Genomic DNA, 17162 nt, shown 5'->3' on the forward strand with positions numbered 1-17162 from the left:
TGAGTGCTACATCCTGATCCTCAGGCAGCAAGGAAGAGGCTATCTTCCAAACTGGGTGGAACTTGAGCATAGGAGACCTCAAAACCCACCTACACATTGACACTTCCTCCTTATAGTGCCACTTATAGTGCCTCCTTATAGTGCCATTCCAGCACATGAGTCTATGGGGGCCAGACCTATCTTAGAGTGGATCTACCTCTCACCTGTGTATGCACATGTGGAATTCAGTGTAAGGATTCTGTCGTTCTTCACCTTATTTTTGAGATGGGGTTTCTCACTGAGCCATTTTATCTAGACCAACAGGCCAACAGAGAGCTCCAGGGATCTTTCTATGTTCTCTACCAACCTAGCACCAAGGTTACAGAAGTGAGTGGCCATACTTGGCTTTTACATGAGTCTCGGGTTCTCAGGCTTCTACAGCAAATACTTTTTCCTTCAGTCCCCTAATGTCTCTGTCTTCCTGCAGTCATATGGTAAGCAGAGAGGGCGAGGGAGTCCTGGGATCTCAGCCTATGAACTCGGGATGGAAATGCTGTCATTGTCCGTTCTTGGTTCTTTATTGGGAACCCTCAGAGCCAGATGTGGTTTAGAGCTCAGCCTTGGAGGGATCTTGAGAAAGATGGTGTGCTCGCTGTACTGTGTTAGGAAGTACTTCCGGTGGGGTTTGTTATAATCCCTTGTTTTCAAGTGAATTAACATTGCAGCAGCCCAATGTAAGACTATTGTAAGGACCAGGTAAAGAGAGACTAAGTTCAGATCAGACAATGTCTCATGCCTTGCGGAGTAAACTCATGGGCCAAAGCTATTTGGATTGCGGAGTTACAAACAAATGTGTGGACTTGCCTCAGCAAAGGCCTTGGCGACTCTTAAACAGATCTCCTAGAAGTTGGGGTGGGAGAATCAAGCAGGACTCTGTCCCTCCTATCCACTGGTTTGTTTGGATCCCAGGCCTTGAGGCTATTCACATAACAGCACCTTGTACCTAAAATTGATCCATGTTCCTTTGCTACTCCCCCACCATTGTGGCAGAACCCAGCAAGTCCCATGTTAAGCCTCTTTTCTACTTATCCTTCGCTGCTCCCAGGTGACCCAGGGCAAAGACCTGGCTCCATTTGGAGACCACACAGGCTGAGCCCTTGAGGTGAGACCTGGTGGCCCAGCAGGCCATCTCAAAAGAAGCTAAAGAAAAGCATTCCTAGGGAGCCGTCTCTGTTTTCTTCTCTGTGGAGACTGAATAAATACATGGTCACGTTGACTGAATACTTGCTCTGCTTGAGAGAACTGGATTTCTTTAAGTAGGACGTGATTAGCCAGATCGCAATGGGACAACGCTACTCTTTTGAGAGCTTTGTGTTGAGTTTGCAAGCCTCCTTGGGGGCAATTAGTATTTTCAGTTACCCAAGCAGTGGTGTTAAAGGCATCAGCAAATTGTTTCTTATATACGAGGACCATGGAGACCTGGAAATCCATGGGTTTCAGGATTGATTTATCCAGGCTCTGCCTCCTGATAAGGCCACATGTAGCTACAAGGTGTATTGCTGTTCAAGTGGGTCCAGGCCGTCTATTACTATATGGAACATCTGATATGTTAACATATTGGAGTTTATTTTAGTCCATAAACGTCTCCTCTCTTACTGGAGTCTGCAGAATACTATTACGGGGAATTGGACTCCCAGATTCCTGGGCACAACCAACTGATTTTTTTTCCCTGAGGAGGTTCCCAGAGAAACTTTAGAAATTTGCTTCTGGTGTACTGATCTCTGGGTCAGGCAGATTTCTGGGAAGGTAGACTTTCCTTGTGTTTATCATATAGAGTGAGCTTGTCTGTCTGTCTGTCTGTCTATCGTTCCTATAGTCAGTACTAAGGCATCTCTGGGTTGGGCCTTGGCTTCCTAGGCTTTCCTTACAAAGAATGAGAAACACCCCACAGGCCCATCAGGGCTATTTACGTTCTGGCAAATCCATCAGAAACACCACTCAGGTCATTTGAGATCTTGTCTTTTTGTCCCCACAATTAGTCATCCCCTGACTTTTAGAAGAAGCCAAACCTCAGAGATAAATCTGGTAAAAATATCATTTGGGATCAAAAATAAGCTCAGTCCCAATACGCAGATCCCTGAGCCGCCTGCAGAGAAGTAGGACCCTGTCCAGGAAGCTCTGTTCTTCTAGCTGGAGAGAGCAGTCCATGGAGGGTTATGTTCCCTCCATCCCAGCCCACCTTGGCCAGCTTTCCTCATTTAGCATCAGTTTGCCCATCTGAGAAATGGAAATACTGCATGGGGTTGTTGGATGGGTTTGCACAATGACTGGTGCCTGGAATCTACTAGATCCGCTTTAGAGATGCTTGCTGTCCTTCTGCTGTTCAGGATGCTCAGTGTGTTACCCTCCTAATAGGCATTTATTTTTCCCCAATTATGAAGGCCGAAGACCCCAAAGCAAAGAGCCAGCAAGGGCCACACTGCCTCCTGAAGGAACCGGGTAAGGCCTCTTTCTCCCTTGCCCAGCTGCAGGGAGCATTACACATCCCTTAGATATATCTGTCACTATGGCTGTCTTCCTCTGCTGCCTCTGCCTCTCGCCTGTGTCTGGTTCCCTTCTGCTTTTCTTGTAAGTGTGTGTGGCATAGCATGTCAGGAAAGCCTGGATGATACAAGCTAAGTATCTCCTTTCATGGTCCTTAACTTCATCACATCGGGAAAGACCCTTTTCCCAAATAATATAACATTCACAGGTTCTCGCAACTGAGATGTGGATACCAGAGGGGACCACCATCCAGCCACCCCTAGGAGGTAAATACTGTCTGTATGATTATGGTGGTCACGCTGGGAAGACCAATACAAAGCAGGACAGAAGTGCTTGCGCATCCAGGGTTCTCACAGGTCGTCCTCAGAGGTGCCACCCAGAGAAGTCCAGACTCTGCTCTGATTCCGCTGCCTACCCTTCACTTATAATGGGAGGTTGAGGCAGAGAGATCAGGATTTTGGAGTTATCCTCAGTTAGATAGTGAGTTTGAGTCTACCTTGCACAAAAGGGAGAGCCTGTCTCAAGTAAAATGCAAACCAAAAAAAAAAAAAACTATAAACAAAAGATGTATTTATTTATTTATTTATTACTTTATGTATATGAGTGTTAGCCTGTGGGTATGTATGTGTGCCATGTGTGTGACTGGTACCTGAGGAGGCCAGAGGAGGACATTGGATCCTGTGAAACAGATGGTTGTGAGCTGCCATATGGGTGCTGGGAACCGAACCCAGGTCTTCTGAAAGAGCAGCAGATGCAATTAAATCACAGAGCCATTTCTCCAGTCCCTTAATACCTATATATATACGTATATATATATATATATATATATATATATATATATGTATATATATGTATATATACGTATATATATCCAATACTAAGTGTCTTAGTCTTTTTTCTATTGCTATCCTAATATATATATATATATATATATATATATATATATATATATATATCCTCCTGCCCCAGCCTCCCGAATATTGGGACCTCTGGCTGATGTGTGCTAGTGCACTTCACCTCCCTGTGCTTCCTAACTGAACCCAAAGTAACTCTCATCTCCAGACCCATAGATTCTGGACTCTGACCCTAATAGAACACCTAATGGTATTATATTAAATATAATATAATATATATTTGTTTTGTTTTCCTTCAGCTTTCCCCAAGATCCCTTTCAGTGCAGGCCTTGGCACACACAACCATAGGTGTTTATTTATTTGCAAAGCCTCCCTCCCACTACACCATAAACTGCGGGCAGGAAGAACCACTTTGTATTTGTGAGGGACGTCCAGGCCCAGATTTTGTTCCTACCTCCTCCTCCTCGTGTTGCGAGCAGAAGTAGCACTTCACGGATTTCTGCCCAGGCAGTCATCAGAAGTATTTGCTGAAGGATGCGTATTTTACTGACAGCTTCGTGGAGGAGACAGGAGCACAGCTCCCTCAGAATCCTACTGGAAATGGGTTGTGCTTCTCTTGCCCAGAGTTCTACATTCCTGCCAGCTGTCTTATCTCTGCCCACCCCACCCCCCATCCTTCTCACTTCCACAGCCTCTTAAGACAGAAAAAAAAAGAGGGGGGAAAATCAGCATTCCAGGGCTTCCCTGGATTTGTACCGCCTCTAAGCCAAGCAAATATCCACCTGCCATTATTCCTTAAAATTCCTGAAACGGGCCAGCTATAGCAGTGATGGGCTTATTCCACTGCCCCAAGGGATCAATACTGCCCCCTAGAGGGCCTGACAGTGTAGGTGGTGGACTGTATGAATGAATGAAAGGCAAAGTCTGAGCGAGCTGAATGGGATGCTTGGAGGAGATGTTCTTACAATGGCAGCCATTGTTTGTCACTTTTAAAATAGGGACTTGCTATGTAGCTCATATTGGTCTCAAATCCACGATCGTCCTGCCCCAGCCTCCCGAATATTGGGACCTCTGACGTGTGCTAATGCATGTCACCTCCCTGTGCTTCCAAACTGAACCCAAAGTAACTCTCATCTCCAGACCCATAGATTCTGGACTCCTCTGACCCATGAGTACTGGCCAATAGAACACCTAATGGTATTGGAATGAATGTCCCCCATCCTGTGGTGTGTGTGCTCCTCTCTCATAAACGGTCATGATGTTCTTGATGACCTGAGGGTTCCATTGTCACCATAGCACCCCGAACCCCAGGTCACAGATATCTGACCTCCCTGCATCAGTTTGCAGAACATGACTAGAGGTTACAACTTGAACCCAATACTAAGTGTCTTAGTCTTTTTTCTATTGCTATCCTAAAACACCAATACTGAGACAACTTGTAAAAAAAAAAGAGTTTAACACGGAGATCATCGTTCCAAAGGGTTTGAGTTCATGACCATCATGGTGGGGAGCATGGCAGCAGGCAGGCAGGCATAGCACTGGAGCAGTAGCTGGGAGCTGACATTTGGTCCACAAGCATGAGTCGCTAACTCAAAACAGCATGGGCTTTTGAAATCCCAAAGCCTGCTTCCAGTCATACACTTCTTCCGACAAGGCCACACCTCCCCATCCTTCCCAAACAGTTCTACCAACTAAGAACCATGTATTCTACCCTATGAGCAATCTCATTTAAACCACCACACTGAGCATAATTCACCTGAGGTCTAACCTTCTCCTGGCATAGAACTGGTACTTTATTGAGAATGACATGAATTTCCCCACAACCCCAACACACACACACACACACACACACACACACACAAGATCCTTCCTATCTCAAAATATAGTATATGAAATAATTAAAAATTAACTTTTAAAAATTAACAGAACAGAATGGAATGGGCATTGTGAATGCCATCAGACAACAGGAACATTGTGTAGTAAGAAGCTGGGGAAATGGGGAATGACATTAGAATGCTAAATTGCCTCGAATTCTTGCTCTCTGACATAGCCTAGGCTAACTCAAGCAGTGCTTGTATTAAGTCACTTACTAATGGGCCAAACTGGGTAGCTCATGCATTTAGTCCCAGAGGCCAGCTTGGGTCTGCATAGTGACTTAGTTTCAGGCCAGCTAAGACTACATAGTGAGATCCTGTCTCAAAAATAAATAAATAAATAAATAAATAAACAACAAAACAAAACAAAAAAACCTGTCTAATTCATCAGGGAGGGGCATCAGATAGGTGGGAACCCCTATCTGAAAGTAATTGACAGTTGCTGGCTTCTGGGGGAAGGAATGTCAGTTTTCTTCAAGGAGGTAGGCATTCTCTTGGTATTGTCAGACTTTTTCTCATGTGTGTTTGCAGAAAATTTATGTTGTTTTGAGTTGGGGAGTGCATTTCTGCCGTTCCTCTGCCACTGAGCCAGTACAGGATGCTGCACGGCATCAGCACAAAACCCCTAAAGCTGCTTTGTGGTACAGGGAGGTCTCTGAGATGCCTGTATTCTAAACCAAGGAGCCTGGTGTCCTTGGGACCTAGCACGGGTGCTCTGGACACTGATGTGACTCTAGGTTCACCATCCAGGGCCAGTCTTTGTCTCCTTCGTCATTTCCTAAGATCGAGTTGCAGGAGATGGGAGCTGCCAGCTTATGTTATGAATCCAGATTTTATCAGACTGACTTTGTTTTGGCACCGGAGGGAGAGAAGGGGAGTGGGACTGGGTGGAAACCGGTAGGTAGTAAGCATCTACTAAATGCTAACAGTTTTACATAATAATTCCATTTATTGCTCCTGACATCAGCATGTGAGTCATTATTGTCTCCTTATTATGATTGAGAAATCAGGGCTTAGGAAGCTAGGGGCTTGCTTTGCCACCAAGAATACCTGCAGTCCTGAGCCATCTGCTTCCAGGGTCTAGGCTTTGGTTTGTGGTGGGGCTGGAGGTAAGATAAGATGGTTTATCTTTGCTTGGACTGCTTCCAGGGTTGGTGATCGTGAGCTGCTTTGAGGGTCGGTGCTGTTTTACATGGACAAGGTTGGAGGTTTTTGTGTGTCCACGCCATACCCATTGAAGTGTGCTGCCCAGGGGGATGGAAGTAGCATTTATAAGTTTCGTTTCCTATCTGTGTGATACAATGCCCTGACAAACGGAACTTAAGGAAGGGTTGACTTTTCGCTCACAGTTCCAAGGGTATTTTCCATCATGATGGGAACGACTTGGCCACTGGGGCTGGAGGCAGCGGACCACAGCCTCTGTAGTCAAGATGAAGGGGCTGGGGAATGAATGCTAGTGCCCAGCTCACATCTTTCTATGCTGTCTGAGGCCACACAGCCCAGGGAATTGTACTGCTCACATTCAGGGTAGGTCTTTCTCCCTCCATTAACCTAATCTAGGGAGTCCACCAGAGACTGTCCCCGAGGCTTGCCTCCAAGGTGAATCTAGATCCTGTCACTTAGTATGAAGTCTGTCTGCAGGGGATTTATATTTTGGTAAGAGAGAAACATGCACACATACTCCATACTCCTCACTGTGTTAAGAGTATAGTGGAAGGGACACAGGAGAAACCCAGACCAGAGGAAGGACGATGGGTGGGTGAAGGGTCAGCTCAGAAATACTTTTTGGAGCTGGCAGGTTTTGAGCTGGAGTTGGAGGGCAGAGAGGCATGAAATAGCATTGAGTGTGCAGGCATTCACTCATGGTTCATGATAGCTATAATCGAGGGGCAAAGGGCAGAGTAGAATGCTCAGAAGTATGCCCGGTGAGAATGAAGACTGGGTAATCCCTGCCCTGCATATCCAGACTGGGGTTTGGCAGTTTTCGTTACCTCCAGTCACATCTGTTCAGAAATGATTAAATGGAAAATTTCGGAAAGGCGTTTTCTGCTGTCACAGCAGCTTAGAGGACCCACGGTAGGATTTTGAGATCAGCTGCGCATGATAGAAAAACCACCTCTTGGCTTTTGGGTAGAGAACAGCCTGGGTGGGAGATGAGTCTGCAGCGATGGAGAAGTGATTCATAAAGTTTAAGTTGTACTCTGTTCTGAATAGAGTGATGAAATCGTACACTGTCTTGCTCCAAACCTGAACCATCTCTTAGTCCAGTGTATCCATGCTGTGTGCATTAGTCTAGTGTATCTATGATGTACACATTAGTCTAGTGTATCTGTAATGTGTACATTAATTAGTCCGGTGTATCCATGCTGTGTACACTGCCCATGCTTTCCTAGTCTGTTTCAGTTATCAGACCCACAGCCTCCATATTGCAGTGCCTGTGTTAAGTTGCTCTTACTACTTAGTAATGAGTGGGACATGATAGTGCATGCATTTAGTCCTAGCATTTGGGAGGCAGAGGCCAGCCTAGTCTACTTAGTAAGTTCCAGACCCGCTGAGGCTACACAGAGAGGCTCTTTCTCTAAAGGGGAGGGGAACCAGGGAGGGGCTTATAAAGTTCCACCCCTATCTGAAACATGATTGGCAATTGACAGGCTGAAGACTATCTGCTCTAAGTCGCTTGGGTGGTGTAAACCTCTTGCAAAAGCTGGTCTAGTCTCAGAGTCTCAGAGTCTTCTTTACAGCTTGCCACATCTGAGAGTCTTATTTGTAGCTTGGTTTGTCTGAGAGGGACTCTCGGCATTTATTGCTTACTCTGGGTGGGCGGGGCCTAGTGAATCTGGTCAGTTTCAGGGACTTCCTGAAGCTATTTGAGTGCTTCCCTTCCTCTTTGAGGAACTTTCCTGTAGGATAGAATGCACCTCACTTCTTCCTTTAGCTCTAAATGTCATTACTGCCCCAATCTACTCCAGTGAGTGAGCGCTCAGCCTGTTATGGCTGTGGTGGGGAGGGGATGCTATAGATGTCCACCTATGGCTAAGGAATAGGCCACCATGCCACTGCAACTGTCACTTGTTCTCAGGAGCTGAATAGTGGTTATGATTTGAGGTTGACCACAACCATGACCTATGGTTACCTGCACATACTCAGAAGGCAATGTGACAGGCACATCGCATTGGTTTAGAGAAAAAAACATGAAAGCTATTTTACCATGGATACCTATGACCTCCAAGCCACAAGTTTTGGTTCTGGTTTACAGTACCAAACTTGAACTCCTGCTTGTGGAGCAGGCCTTAAGTCTAATCAGAAGGCTTGTTGGTATTACCCAAGATAGCTGAGCCACTATTGCCCAAGCAAGCCCATCCTGTGTTGCATGCAGGAATGCAATGTTAGTAATAGTTCTCCACCAGCAGCCGTCATGGCCCCTTCCTGCCAGAGTAAGCAATGAAAGTTGAGAGTCCTTCTCAGACTAGCAACGTGGAAAAGAAGACTCTCAGACAAGCCAAGCTGCAAAGAAGATTCTGAGACCAGACCAATAACCTGGAAGAGGCAGAAGCAAGCCAAGCTGATTGAAAGAGGTTTAGATCAACCAAGGCACCTGGAAAGGATACTCCAATGTATTGAGCTGCCTGCGGGTTGTAGTGTGCCCTAGCTTCCCAGCTTTTTGAGCTGTCACCCATGCTGGAGTGGGCTTTTGAGCAATTTCTGCACCCAGAAGTAACCCTAGTTTACCAAGTTGGACATTGGTGGTACTGGTACTTTTGTCTGTCGTGGGCTGCCTACCTGGAGTGAGATGTGTTGTGTCTCCCCAGGAGGAGTTTTGTCCCACAGCAAGGCTCCAAATGTAGAAGTAGTGAGACTGTCAGTGCAAATATGCCAAAGGCATGAAATGGGAGTGTAGAGTACAATCATGGGCATGTAGCTATTGGGAAAAGCATGGTATATATAGGACTCGGTACTCTCACAGTGTTGAGCATTCACGGGGAATGTTGGTGGGAATTACCCATGTGTAAGCAGATACAGCCGTCACTCCAAAAGCTTGGAGAAGCACTGTGCACATTTTACCAGTCAGTTCCCTGTGATGGAAAGACCACCTCTTGACTTCTGGTGAAGATGAATCTACAGCAATGGAGGAGGGACTTATTCGAGCCGGAGGGATAGCTTCCTGGAGGCAGGAGGGGATGAGATGTGAGCCAGTTCAGGAGGAACATTCCACACTGAGATGGGGGATGGGCCCAGAGGGAGTAAGAGAGCCAGGAAGTAAAGATGCTGCCCGACTTTAGATTATGATGGGGTGGAGGGGAAGGGAACAGAGGAGGGGTTAGAGCCAAGGAAGGATTTTGTAAAAGAGAGGGCCTTTGACAGATGAGCAGGAGGAGCCCAGGTTGGTTTTTGTTGGTTTTCAGTGTAGAATTTGAAGGCTCTGCCCAAATGTGCCCCCATCCTTTGTTCTCCTACTGTGTCCCTGATCCTTGTATCAGTACATGCCCACCTTCCCCATGGCTATCTCACTGTCTGCAGGAGAGACGGATTGGCTTTCTTCACACTTTAAAATAAGGGCACTGAGGCAAAACTATTTGACCTGTTTAATATCCATAGCAAAAGGTGTATGGAGACGAGGAAGATGAAAAAGAAGGTGGCACAGTCAACTCATCCTAGTTGGCCAGGGCTAACCTGGTTTTAGCATTGAAGTCCTCAATGCCAAGACAACCTTCAGCCTTGGGTAAAGAGGTAACCATTGATTACTCAGACCCTGTCAGGAGAAGAGGAGTCATCTGAGGTGCTGCCAGCTGAGACTGCTCTGAGCTTATGTCCCCATTTTCCAGGGACCGCTGTCTCATAGGCTCCCAGCCCCTCTATCTTAGAGACACAATCCCCAAGTTATACCTAGGTCACCCTGAGAGTCTACAGGTGTGTTTGTCCTTCCAGAACCACTAGCTGTCCAGGACAGAAATCCTCTGTCCTCCATGATGAGCCTTGTATGAGCCTTGTATGTACAGACTCAATACTTGAGCACCTAGTGGATGCCACAAACACACACACCCCATAAATATCTATCCAGCGGTCCAAACTCTCATGTGGCCAAGTTGAAGCATGAATTAAGTACTTTGTCCTTACCCATTCAACAGCATGCCTCTAGTGTGTGTGCACAGACACACAGACACACACACACACAGATGTCTCTGCTCGCACTCCTTGTAGCTTCACCCGATTTTATTTAGAAAATCCAATAACTTTTCTAATCTCCCAAAGCCTAAGCCCTCTAGGGTTTAGATGAGGATGAGGAGGGGTAGATGAGGAGGGGTAGATCCCGTGCTCTAGGCAGCTTTGATGTCACACATTTGCATCTGGGAATGGAACTCTGGTCCTCTCTAGCTGTCGGAAACCATGGAGATGACGAGCAGATGTTTTTCTAATAATGAGAAGATGTGCAGGCGCCGACACGAGAATAGTTTCCAGTCCGAAAGTTAATTAGCAAGCTGGGGAGCCCAGATAAATAAAGCTTTCTGTTTCCCTTTCTGCAGCCTAAAATACCAGATCTGGAGGTCCCCTCCCTGACTTTCCCTCTACCCTCAACATCAGGATTTGAGAGGAAGCTTTTAAGTGCCTAGTAATTTGTGTGAGGGGGAACTGGCTTCCCACACAGCCTGTGTTCTGGATGACACATTGGCTCTTGGACATAAAGGCCATTCTTAGCAACTTGCTGGGTGATTATCGCTACCCTCTTTCGGATCTCTTGAAGATTATAGGAGATAAGAGTACCACTAATAGAGGACTGGTGGAGAAAGATCCTGCCCCACCCCGCCCCACCCCTGCATGCATGCAGAGGCAGAAAAAGTAAATATTAAGAACAAACCAGTCAGCAGCACTGGTATTTTTTTCCCATTGTACAGATGGAAAAATTAAGGTCTAGACAAGTTAAGCTGTGACAGCTGTTCTGTAGGGAGATGGGTTTAAAGCTGGGTTCGTCTAACAGCAGTCTCAGGGTCTTTATCGCTGAATGTATTGTACAGTTTAAGAAGAGCCAATCTTTATTTGTGTTCACAGTGTTGGCTGTGGACTCTAGGGCCCTGCCCATGCTAGGCAAGCCTTCTACACTGAGTTACATTCTCTGTTTACTTCCCTTATTTTAAAGGGACTAAGAACACTTCCCTGACAGGGACATCCCAGGAACCCTATCGCACATACTGACTTGAGATAGACGAGTTAGGTGCTTGGACAACTGTCTTGGTTAGGGTTTCTATTGCTGTGATAAAGCACCATGACCAAAGCAAGTTGGGGAGGAAAGGGTTTATGTCGGCTCACACTTCCACATGGTAGTCCATCATTGAAGGAAGTCAGGGCAGGAACTTGGAGGCAGGAGCTGATACAGAAGTCATGGGAGGGTATTTTTTTTTTTTTTTTACTGGCTTGCTCTCCATGGCTTGCTCAGCCTGCTTTCTTACAGAATCCAGGATCACCAGTTCAGGGATGGCCCCACCCACAATGGGTGGGGCCTTCCCCATCAATCACTTATTAAGAAAATGTCCTGCAGAGTTTCTTATAGCCAGATCTTATAGGGGCATTTTCACAATTGAGGTTCCCTTCTCTCTGATGACTCTACCTTGTGTAGAGTTGACATAATACTAGCCAGCACAGCAACAAAACCCAGCCTTCCAACGTCTGGGGTCCCAGTTTGTCCCTCTCTGTGGCTCATCAGCTGTCTCCTCCCCTATCCCTCTCAAGTTTCAGATTTTACCCTATCAATCTTTGTCTTCATTCTGAGAAATAATAGCACACATGGGTCCAGGGAGTGTTTGTCAGCAGTAGCACGTCTCTTCCAGGTTTCAGAGGGGAAAAAAAAAAGCCACAAGGAATTCTCCAAGTTTATTACCACCAAAAGAAAGGCGTTTCTTCAGGAAATAAAGAAAGATCCAAAGTCCCCAGAACTGCAGAATGGGAGACAGGGAACTGAGGGAGAGTATCCCCCTGGTTGGTGGTATGTTTGCCCATTCGCAGTGTCTGTTGCTAACTGTGCTTTGAAACAAGAGACATGTGTTTTTAATAGAATTGCAAGTTTTATGCCTTGTTAAAAATACCCACATGGATGCTGGCTAGGACTCTGGTGGAACAGCTATGAATTCCGTTCCCAGCCTGCTAGGACAGAGAGGAAGTGGGAAGGATGGCCCGTGCCCTCCCATTTGCTTGACTGTGTACAGCCCTCGCTGTTCTCCCTGGAAATGACTGCTGGCCCCCAGCCGAGCTCCCCAGCCCACCCCTATGTGGAGCAGTGAAGGGCTCCCTCCTCTCTCAACAGGATGACGGAATATTCATTTTTCACTTCCAGACAAGCTTTTGCTGTAATTGGGGAGAGCGTCCCTTGGACTCTGTGGAAAGCCTGAATTACAGGGTTCTTTAAAGATATGCAGCCTTTATTATGACTTAACGGAATATTTTCTAAACACTAGGAACAGGGTGGGTAAGGGCCAGACCCCACAGTAACTGAGGATCCTCATATCCCTGGTGCAGTTCATGTCACCAAAGAGGTCCATTTTTACACACACACACATAATCACACTCACACACACACTCTCTCTGTAGACTGTAGAAAAATATAAACAATGAAGCAAATTTAATTTTACCATATATGGATGCTATCCATATCAAACTATTCCTTATTAACCTTTTTCTATGTGTATCAGGTATGGATATATATATATATATATATATATATATATATATATATATATTGAATGCTTAGAAAATTATGGCCACGTTCTATAATTTGTATACTGCCTTTTCTCCAGTATGTTACGTACATCTTCCCATTTCACAAAGGAGCCTTTGCAAGATGTCTTTTCAGAAACAAGATAATGAGGGGCTGGAGATGTAGCTCAGTTGGTAGAGTGCTTGCCTAGCGTGCCTGAGGGCCTGGCTTTGATCCTCAGCACCACATGCACTGGCATCCTGGCACACATCTGTAGTCAGGAGGATCAGAAGTTCAAGGTCGGAGTTTTTAAGTCAGTTTGGCATATGTACTGGCTGGTTTTGTATGTCAAACACTTGACACAAGTATTTTGTCTGCAAGTTTTTCCTGTTATAGAAAGTATCATAATAGCCTCCTCCTTTGCTTCTAATTATGTGAAGTGCTTCTTTTGCTTGAATTATAACTGCTTTCCTCTGTGTTAAAAGACAGACATGTTCTAGCAACGTAAATCACATTTCTTTTGAATACAGAAGAATTCCATTCACACTAGTTAAAAATGAACACACATATTTTGTTTTATAAACAGAACTGAATTCAAAAGGTAAAAAGCAAGTGAGAAGGGGGGGAGAATGTTTGCATAGCACATCACCTTGGACATAAATAAACCTGGATTGTAGCCTATGAATGAGGAACATGCACTGTATGTCAGCCACATCCCTTCCAGAAGTTCACTCTCCGCCCTGCAAGGAAGCATAAAAGCATACATAGCCCATGAACGATGGCTACAAGCTAGGCGGCTGATGAATATGCACCAAGAGGAGACGGAAAAAGAAGCTGGTTTTAAAGGCTATCTGGGATTTAGGAAGATAGAAATTTCCTGTATTGACCCAGGGATGTGCTTAGTATATTACAAATATCAATTAAAATTTCCTTACAATAAACCTGTTTATTTGCCAGTAAAGGCAAGTGGACTCTTCATACATACATTCATACATACATACATACATACATACATACACATTTGATCCTAGTATTAACATGTGGAAAGAGCAAATAGAATCGAGGGTTGTCCTCTGCCCTCTGTGAGGTTTCTGTGATATGCACGTGAGTGTACACACACACACACACACATAAGCACACACACACTTTAAGTCATAAAATCTTTTAAAAGTATTTTTATATTTGCTCAGTGTAGGGGGGAAGCATGTGCTACAACACATATGCATAGGTCAGAGGACAGTTCGTAGGACTCGGTCCTCCCCTTCTCCCAGGTCAAGTTGCAGGCAATGAACTCAGGTCATCAGGTGCCTGTAGCAGCTAAGGCAGTGGTTCTCAACCTTCCTAATGCTGTGGAAGCATTTTAATACAGTTCCTCACAGTGTGGTGCCCCCCCCACCATAACATCATTTTCATTGCTACTGTATAACTGTAATTTTGCTACTGTTAGGAGTCATAATGTAAATATTTTTGGAGATAGTGTTTGCCAAAAAAAGACGACCACAGATTGAGAACTGTTGAGCTAAGCGATTTTACCGGCCCCCTAAAAAATTTTTTTTTTTAAAGTAAATTAGGCTCTTATAAAAGCATACAGTTTAGTAAGATTATAACATGTAACAAGACTGGAAAGCTGAGTATTGTGTCTCACACCTATAATCTCAGCACTTGAGAGTCTGAAGTATGTGGGTTGCTGGTAAGTTGGGAGTCAGTCCAGACTATATAGTCATTTCTAGATAAGCCTGGACTACATTGTGAGACCCTGTCTGAAAGAAACCAAGAAACACTGTGAGCTTGATATGTTTGGAAGGGAGTAAAAAAAAAAGACAATATCTTTTAAATGAATGAAATATTATCAGAGCAAAGGGAAAATATGGGCAGGAAGGTAAGATTAGAAGTGTAAATGTTACAAGAGAGGACCTCCTCTTAGGTTGCTCACAAGCAAGTCGGTCCTGTGTAGCTGAGGAATGACTTCATGTAGCAAGTGTTCTGCAAATATTTGCTGCAGGAAGAATGGATGGATGGATGGATGGATGGATGGATGGATGGATGGATGGGTGGGTGGATGGATGGGTGGGTGGGTGGGTGGGTGGATGGATGGATGGATGGATGGATGGGTGGATGGGTGGATGGGTGGGTGGGTGGATGGATGGATGGATGGATGGATGGATGGATGGATGGGTGGATGGATGGATGGATGGATGGATGGATGGATGGATGGGTGGGTGGATGGATGGGTGGGTGGATGGATGGATGGATGGATGGATGGATGGATGGATGGGTGGGTGGATGGATGGATGGATGGGTGGATGGATGGATGGGTGGATGGGTGGATGGATGGATGGATGGATGGATGGATGGATGGATGGATGGGTGGATGGATGGATGGATGGATGGATGGGTGGATGGATGGATAGATGGATGGATGGGTGGGTGGATGGATGGATGGGTGGGTGGGTGGGTGGATGGATGGATGGATGGATGGATAGGTGGGTGGATGGGTGCATGGATGGGTGGGTGGGTGGAAAGGATGGGTGGGTGGATGGATTGATGGATGGATGGGTGGATGGGTGGATGGGTGGATGGATGGATGGATGGATGGATGGATGGATGGGTGGATGGGTGGGTGGATGGGCCAGTGTATTTCCCATATGCTCCTGAGTATTTGGGAATAGCAGATAGGGGGTTCTGACTCTCAGCTGACTTTATGAGAAAGCACACTGATTAAGAAAGAACCTCAATTAGTCTGAGCACAAACCTTTATCCTGGACCTAGGGAGGCAGAAGCAAGTGATTCTCCATGAGTTCAAGGCCAGCCTTGTCTACTTAGTAAGTTACCAGCCAATCAGAGCAGGGTGAACCTTATCTGAAAGAGGGAGGGAGGGGTTGGGGGGAGTAAGAACCGATGAGATGGCTCAGCAAGTAAATGTACTTGCCACAAAGTCTTACAACATGAATCTCCATGTGTGTGCGTGACACACGTGTACACGCACAAATCAATAAACAAAATATAGTAAAAAAAAAACTGTTAAAGATAAAAATCACCTCAGTTTATAGATAAGGAACGAGTTCGATGGCAGTGGGGATAGATAGAATTTGACCTGCTTGTCCCCTGACAGTGGGACTCTATCACAAGGACTGGACTATGTTTTTATCCCATTGGAAGAAGCATCGCTGAGAAGAATCAGCCTGGTGACCCATTTGGCAGGTGGGCATGTTGGGGATCGGGAGCAGCTTCCTGACTCAGGCAGAGTACATGGTAAGAACCTCTGGAGAGAGGATAGTGAGCAAGCGGTCTAAGAAGTAAAGCAATAAAGCAACCTCCACTCCCCGTCTCTACTGGTTCCCTTTATTAAGAACTGAGTTTTGGCAGGGCGTGGTAGCACACGCCTTTAATCCCAGCACTCCGGAGGCAGAGGCAGGCGGATTTCTGAGTTCGAGGCCAGTCTGGTCTACAGAGTGAGTTCCGGGACAGCCAGGCTACACAGAGAAACCCTGTCTCAAAAAACCAAAACCAAAACCAAAAACCAAGAACTGAGCTTTGCCCTGCCATTTGCCAGGTTCCTGTGACAACGCTGCACCTCCCGGAATAGCTGAATTTGGAGGTCAGAAGGGTGGGACCCTGATCCAGCAGGACTGGGAGCCTTGTAGTAGAAAAAGGCACCAGGGTACTCGGCAGCATACATGCGAACACTGAGGAAAAGCATGGGGCCTTGAGACTGTGACTTCCAGCCTCGGGAACTGTGACAAAGGCACCTAGCCTGTGGCAACTAGCGTGCACTCTGTGGGAAGACAGGAGACACGCTCGTTCCCACTAGGACAATCCTGCCAGTTCATATTTGGTCCCAGAAGTCTAAAGCATCCCAGCGTTGTTTGTTCTTCGCGGACTTGAAACCTGATCAGTAGTCCCCTCTTCTGCTCCAGCATGCTGGCCCCATCTCACCTCTTCACCACGGCTCAGCCGCCCTCATTCTTAGATGGGTGGAACGTTGCCAGAATCGGGTGGCAGGGAAGGCCATGCCCGTATAGATTGTACTGATTGTGTTCGATCTCTTCAATTTTGGTCTGGCACTTTCCACCCTATCTTTTGCAACCCTTTTATCTAAAGCCCTGGCCCCACCCTGCCTGGCCCTGCTCCACTCTGATCTCAGATACCATTCACCCACAATTGCGAATCAAAATTGCATATCATGGAAGTGGATAGTGGGGGAACCAGTCATGGTCCCGGGATACC

General features: G+C 46.0%; 1 protein-coding gene across 3 annotated transcripts in view; it reads left to right on the top strand.

Moving 5' to 3' along the window:
- The window catches only part of Pdzd2 (PDZ domain containing 2), a 372386-nt gene that overhangs the window by 45783 nt on the left and 309441 nt on the right, over positions 1–17162 (top strand). Inside the window, exon 1 of one of the 3 annotated variants that reach the window (XM_029469406.2) lies at positions 2128–2478. The exons of the other annotated variants lie outside the window; for them this stretch is intronic. The gene's annotated coding sequence lies outside the window, so the exon portion shown is untranslated. Of the gene's footprint in view, positions 1–2127; positions 2479–17162 lie in introns of those variants that run through there. 3 annotated transcript variants of the gene reach the window in all.

This window comes from Mus caroli, unplaced genomic scaffold (genome assembly GCF_978045245.1).
Source record: "Mus caroli unplaced genomic scaffold, Mus_caroli_1 scaffold_16, whole genome shotgun sequence".
Lineage (NCBI taxonomy): Eukaryota > Metazoa > Chordata > Mammalia > Rodentia > Muridae > Mus > Mus caroli.